Raw genomic sequence first — 7,415 nt, forward strand, 5'->3', positions numbered from 1 at the left:
TCAGTTCACCTATTTCTCTCCACCTCAAGAAGCAAACACTTGTGTGAACTGTGCATTGATTCCTACATATTTGCTTATTGCACTTATTGTATTACTCTATGTTGACAATATCCATGAGATATACATGTTACAAGTTGAAAGCAACCGCTGAAACTTAATCTTCCTTTGTGTTGCTTCAATACCTTTACTTTGAATTATTGCTTTATGAGTTAACTCTTATGCAAGACTTATTGATGCTTATCTTGAAGTGCTATTCATGAAAAGTCTTTGCTATATGATTCACTTGTTTACTCATGTCATATACATTGTTTTGATCGCTGCATTCACTACATATGCTTTACAAATAGTATGATCAAGGTTATGATGGCATGTCACTCCTAAATTATACGTGTTATCGTTTTACCTTTCGGACGAGCAGAACTAAGCTTGGGGATGCTGATACGTCTCCGACGTATCGATAATTTCTTATGTTCCATGCCACATTATTGATGATATCTACATGTTTTATGCACACTTTATGTCATATTCGTGCATTTTACGGAACTAACCTATTAACAAGATGCCGAAGTGCCGATTCTTTGTTTCTGCTATTTTTGGTTTCAGAAATCCTAGTAACAAAATATTCTCGGAATTGGACGAAATCAACGCCCCGGGGTCCTATTTTGCCACGAAGCTTCCAGAAGTCCGAAGAGGAGACGAAGTGGGGCCACGAGGTGGCCACACCCTAGGCGGCGCGGCCCCCCCCTTGGCAGCGCGGCCACTGTGGTGTGGGGCCCTCGTGCCGCCTCTGACCTGCCCTTCCGCCTACTTAAAGCCTCCGTTGCGAAACCCCCGATCGAGAGCCACGATACGGAAAACCTTCCCGGAGACGCCGCCGCCGCCGATCCCATCTCGGGGGATCCAGGAGATCGCCTCCGGCACCACTGCGGAGGGGAATCATCTCCCGGAGGACTCTACGCCGCCATGGTCGCCTCCGGAGTGATGTGTGAGTAGTCTACCCCTGGACTATGGGTCCATAGCAGTAGCTAGATGGTTGTCTTCTCCCCATTGTGCTTAATTGTCGGATCTTGTGAGCTGCCTAACATGATCAAGATCATCTATCTGTAATTCTATATGTTGCGTTTGTTGGGATCCGATGAATAGAGAATACTTGTTATGTTGATTATCAAAGTTATGTCTATGTGTTGTTTATGATCTTGCATGCTCTCCGTTACTAGTAGATGCTCTGCCAAGTAGATGCTTGTAACTCCAAGAGGGAGTATTTATGCTCGATAGTGGGTTCATGCCTCCATTGATATCTCGGGACGATGTGAGAAAGTTCTAAGGTTGTGGATGTCTGTTGCCACTAGGGATAAAACATTAGTGCTATGTTCAAGGATGTAGTTACTAGTTACATTACGCGCAATACTTAATGCAATTGTCTGTTGTTAGCAACTTAATACCGGAGGGGTTCGGATGATAACCTGAAGGTGGACTTTTTAGGCATAGATGCATCTTTGGATGGCGGTCTATGTACTTTGTCGTAATGCCCAATTAAATCTCACTATACTCATCATAATATGTATGTGCATGGTCATGCCCTCTTTATTTGTCAATTGCCCAACTGTAATTTGTTCACCCAACATGCTGTTTATCTTATGGGAGAGACACCTCTAGTGAACTGTGGACCCCGGTCCAATTCTCTATACTGAAATACAATCTCTTGCAATCTTGTTCTACTGTTTTCGCAAACAATCATCTTCCACACAATACGGTTAATCCTTTGTTACAGCAAGCCGGTGAGATTGACAACCTCACTGTTTCGTTGGGGCAAAGTACTTTGGTTGTGTTGTGCAGGTTCCACGTTGGCGCCGGAATCCCTGGTGTTGCGCCGCACTACATCCATCGCCATCAACCTTCAACGTGCTTCTTGGCTCCTCCTGGTTCGATAAACCTTGGTTTCTTTCTGAGGGAAAACTTGCTGCTGTGCGCATCATACCTTCCTCTTGGGGTTCCCAACGAACGTGTGAGTTACACGCCATCACCGAACATGATCAAGATCATCTATCTGTAATTCTATATGTTGCGTTTGTTGGGATCCGATGAATAGAGAATACTTGTTATGTTGATTATCAAAGTTATGTCTATGTGTTGTTTATGATCTTGCATGCTCTCCGTTACTAGTAGATGCTCTGGCCAAGTAGATGCTTGTAACTCCAAGAGGGAGTATTTATGCTCGATAGTGGGTTCATGTCTCCGTGAATCTGGGGGAGTGATAGAAACCTCTAAGATTATGGATGTGCTGTTGCCACTAGGGATAAAACATTGGTGCTATGTTCAAGGATGTAGTCACTGATTACATTACGCGCAATACTTAATGCAATTGTCTGTTGTTAGCAACTTAATACTAGAGGGGGTTCGGATGATAACCTGAAGGTGGACTTTTTAGGCATAGATGCATGCTGGATAGCGGTCTATGTACTTTGTCGTAATGCCCAATTAAATCTCACTATACTCATCATAATATGTATGTGCATGGTCATGCCCTCTCTATTTGTCAATTGCCCAACTGTAATTTGTTCACCCAACATGCTGTTTATCTTATGGGAGAGACACCTCTAGTGAACTGTGGACCCCGGTCCTATTCTTTACATCGCATACAATCTACTGCAATACTTGTTCTACTGTTTTCTGCAAACAATCATCTTCCACACAATACGGTTAATCCTTTGTTACAGCAAGCCGGTGAGATTGACAACCTCACTGTTTCGTTGGGGCAAAGTACTTTGGTTGTGTTGTGCAGGTTCCACATTGGCGCCGGAATCTCTGGTGTTGCGCCGCACTACATCCCACCGCCATCAACCTTCAACGTGCTTCTTGACTCCTACTGGTTCGATTAAACCTTGGTTTCTTACTGAGGGAAACTTGCCGTTGTGCGCATCACACCTTCCTCTTGGGGTTCCCAACAGACGTGTCAACTACACGCATCACCGCTTCATCCCACTATGCCACAAAGATGCAAAGTACTCAAACTAAAGATAACAAGAGCATCAACGCCCACAAAACCATTGTGTTCTACTCGTGCAACCATCTATGCATAGACACGGCTCTGATACCACTGTAGGATAACGTTGCATAGAAACAAAAAATTTCCTACCGCGAACATGCAATCCAAGCCAAGATGCAATCTAGAAGACAGTAGCAACGAGGGGATTATCGAGTCTCACCCTTGAAGAGATTCCAAAGCCTACAAGATGAGGCTCTTGTTGCTGCGGTAGACGTTCACTTGCCGCTTGCAAAAGCGCGTAGAAGATCTTGATCACGATCCCTCCAGCGCCACGAACGGGCAGCACCTCCGTACTCGGTCACACGTTCGGTTGTTGATGAAGACGACGTCCACCTCCCGTTCCAGCGGGCAGCGGAAGTAGTAGCTCCTCTTGAATCCGACAGCACGACGGCGTGGTGTCGGTGGTGGTGGAGAAATCCGGCGGAGCTTCGCTAAGCGTGCGGGATGTGGTGGAGGAGAGAGGCCGCTAGGGTTTGGGAGAGGGGGGCGCCGGCCACTAAGGGGTGCGGCCACCTTGGTGGTTCTTGAGGTGGCCGGCCCCCTCCCCTTGGCCCTCATTATATAGGTGGAACACCCAAGAGTTGGTCTACAAGTCTTCGAATAAGACCCCAAACCAAAACCTTCCATAATACATGAAACCTACCCAAGCTAGGACTCCCACTAGAGGTGGGAATCCCACCTTCCTTGGGAGGGGGTGGCCGGCCCCCCTTGGGGAGTCCACTTGGGACTCCTCCCCCTTAGGGTTGGCCGGCCATGGGAGGTGGAGTCCCACCGGGACTCCGCCTTCCTTGGTGGTTTCTTCCGGACTTTTCTAGAACCTTCTAGAACCTTCCATAGAACCTTCCGGATCATTTTAATTCACATAAAATGACTTCCTATATATGAATCTTATTCTCCGGACCATTCCGGAACTCCTCGTGATGTCTGGGATCTCATCCGGGACTCCGAACAAATATTCGAACTCCATTCCATATTCAAGTTCTACCATTTCAACATCCAACTTTAAGTGTGTCACCCTACGGTTCGCGAACTATGCGGACATAGTTGAGTACTCACTCCGACCAATAACCAATAGCGGGATCTGGAGATCCATAATGGCTCCCACATATTCAACGATGACTTTAGTGATCGAATGAACCATTCACATACGATACCAATTCCCTTTGGCACGCGATATTTTACTTGTCCGAGGTTTGATCATCGGTATCACTCTATACCTTGTTCAACCTCGTCTCCTGACAAGTACTCTTTACTCGTACCGTGGTATGTGGTCTCTTATGAACTTATTCATATGCTTGCAAGACATTAGACGACATTCCACCGAGAGGGCCCAGAGTATATCTATCCGTCATCGGGATGGACGAATCCCACTGTTGATCCATATGCCTCAACTCATACTTTCCGGATACTTAATCCCACCTTTATAACCACCCATTTACGTAGTGGCGTTTGGTGTAATCAAAGTACCTTTTTGGTATAAGTGATTTACATGATCTCATGGTCATAAGGACTAGGTAACTATGTATCGAAAGCTTATAGCAAATAACTTAATGACGTGATCTTATGCTACGCTTAATTGGGTGTGTCCATTACATCATTCATACAATGACATAACCTTGTTATTAATAACATCCAATGTTCATGATTATGAAACTAATCATCCATTAATCAACAAGCTAGTTAAGAGGCATACTAGGGACTCTTTGTTTGTCTACATATCACACATGTACTAATGTTTCGGTTAATACAATTATAGCATGATATATAAACATTTATCATAAACATAAAGATATATAATAATAACCACTTTATTATTGCCTCTAGGGCATATCTCCTTCAAGGAGCATATATTAGAATAATTCATGTGATGATTATTGGACAAACAGTAGGAATATCCTTGAGTACTTTAGAAGATTCAAGGATATATATATAATTTTATATGGTGTAATGACAAACAAATCGATGTAATGTGTTGCACCGATATTAGTTTGGTCACATATAAAAATAAATTTCAATCTCAATGAGGCTAAGTGTTGTTTAAAAGGTAGCACAATGAGATAGAAGTTGTCTATGCTAGATTTAGAAAAGTTCTAAATATTGTGATGGATTCTACAAAATAAGGCAGAGTATGTCATTATTTTGACAATGACAAAGGATGTTAAAGTCAACAGGTTCTTTGAGAACTTGGTGTAGTTCCGACAGAGTCAGAACTTTGAAGCTATATTGTGTGTGACAATATTAGTGACAAATTTCAGACCGCGGAATTAAGGTTCCACCAGAAGATCAAACATATTTAATGCCGACTCATTTGGAAATGAGTGATGCGTTGAGACGCAAATGAATTACAAAATACATACGGTTCTGAGCATGTCATATCCGTTGACTAAAGCCTCTCCCGTGAGCAAAACATGATAAAGCACCGGAAGGCCAAGGTGTTATATCTCTACAAATGTAAACTAGATTATTGACTCTAGTGCAAGTGGGAGACTGTTGGAGATATGCCCAAGAGGCAATAATAAAATGGTTATTATAATATATCTTTAAGTTTATGATAATGTTTACATATCATGCTATAATTGTATTAACCGAAACATTGATACATGTGTGTTATGTGAACAACAAGGAGTCCCTAGTAAGCCTCTTGTATAACTAGCTTGTTGATTAATAGATGATCATCGTTTCGTGATCATGAACATTGGATGTTATTAATAACAAGGTTATGTCATTGTTGAATGATGTAATGGACACACCCAATTAAGCGTAGCATAAGATCACGTCATTAAGTTATTTGCTATAAGCTTTCGATACATAGTTACCTAGTCCTTATGACCATGAGATCATATAAATCACTTATACCGGAAAGGTACTTTGATTACATCAAATGCCACTGCGTAAATGGGTGGTTATAAAGGTGGGGTTAAGTATCCGAAAAGTATGAGTTGAGGCATATGGATCAACAGTGGGATTTGTCCATCCCGATGACGGATAGATATACTCTGGGCCCTCTCGGTGGAATGTCGTCTAATGTCTTGCAAGCATATGAATAAGTTCATAAGAGACCACATACCACGGTACGAGTAAAGAGTACTTGTCAGGAGACGAGGTTGGACAAGGTATAGAGTGATACCGATGATCAAACCTCGGACAAGTAAAATATCACGTGACAAAGGGAATTGGTATCGTATGTGAATGGTTCATTCGATCACTAAGTCATCGTTGAATATGTGGGAGCCATTATGGATCTCCAGATCCCGCTATTGGTTATTGGTCGGAGAGAAGTCTCAACCATGTCTACATAGTTCGCGAACCGTAGGGTGACACACTTAAGGTTTGATGTCGTTTTAAGTAGATATGGAATATGGAATGGAGTTCGAAGTTTTGTTCGGAGTCTCGGATGGGATCCAGGACATCACGAGGAGTTCCGGAATGGTCCGGAGAATAAGATTCATATATAGGAAGTCATATTCCAAGTTTGGAAATGATCCGGTGCATTTATGGCAGGTTCTAGAAGGTTCTAGAAAAGTCCGGAAGAACGGCACTATGGAAGGTGTAGTCCCGGAGGGACTCCACTAGCATGGCCGGCCAAACCCTAAGGGGGAGGAGTCCCAGGTGGGCTCCACCTTGGTGGCCGGCCAGCCCCACCTCAAGGAAAGGTGGGAGTCCCACCTTGGGTAGGACTCCCCCCTTGAGTAGGTTTCCCAGCTTTGGGAAGTTTTGGTGTTGGGGTCTTATTCGAAGACTTGGACCACAACTCTTGGGGCTTCCACCTATATAATGAGGGGCAAGGGGAGGGTGGCCGGCCACTCTTGGCTCAGCCTTGGCCGCACCCCTTTGAGGGCCGGCGCCCAAGCCCCCTCTCCCCAAACCCTAGCTACCTCTCCTCCACCACCTCTCCCGCATATGCTTAGCGAAGCTCCGCCGGAGATCTCCATCAACACCGCCACCACGCCGTCGTGCTGTCGGGATTCCAAGGAGGATCTACTACTTCCGCTGCCCGCTGGAACGGGGAGAAGGACGTCGTCTTCATCAACACCGAACGTGTGACCGAGTACGGAGGTGCTGCCCGATCGTGGCACCGTGATCAAGATCTTCTACGCGCTTTTGCAAGCGGCAAGTGATCGTCTACCACAGCAATAAGAGCCTACTTTTATAGGCTTTGGAAATCTTCAAGGGTTAGTCTTGATCATCCCCTCGTTGCTCCCGTCTTCTAGATTGCATCTTGGCTTGGATTGCGTTCTCGCGGTAGGAAATTTTTTGTTTTCTATGCAACGAATCCCTACATTAATCATGGAAATTGTGCCTAATTATCCAACATTACATATAGCCGTGGACTGGACCTAAAATAGTTACTGTAGTATTTCTAGGTCAA

This window comes from Lolium perenne, chromosome 4 (assembly GCF_019359855.2).
Source record: "Lolium perenne isolate Kyuss_39 chromosome 4, Kyuss_2.0, whole genome shotgun sequence".
NCBI lineage: Eukaryota > Viridiplantae > Streptophyta > Magnoliopsida > Poales > Poaceae > Lolium > Lolium perenne.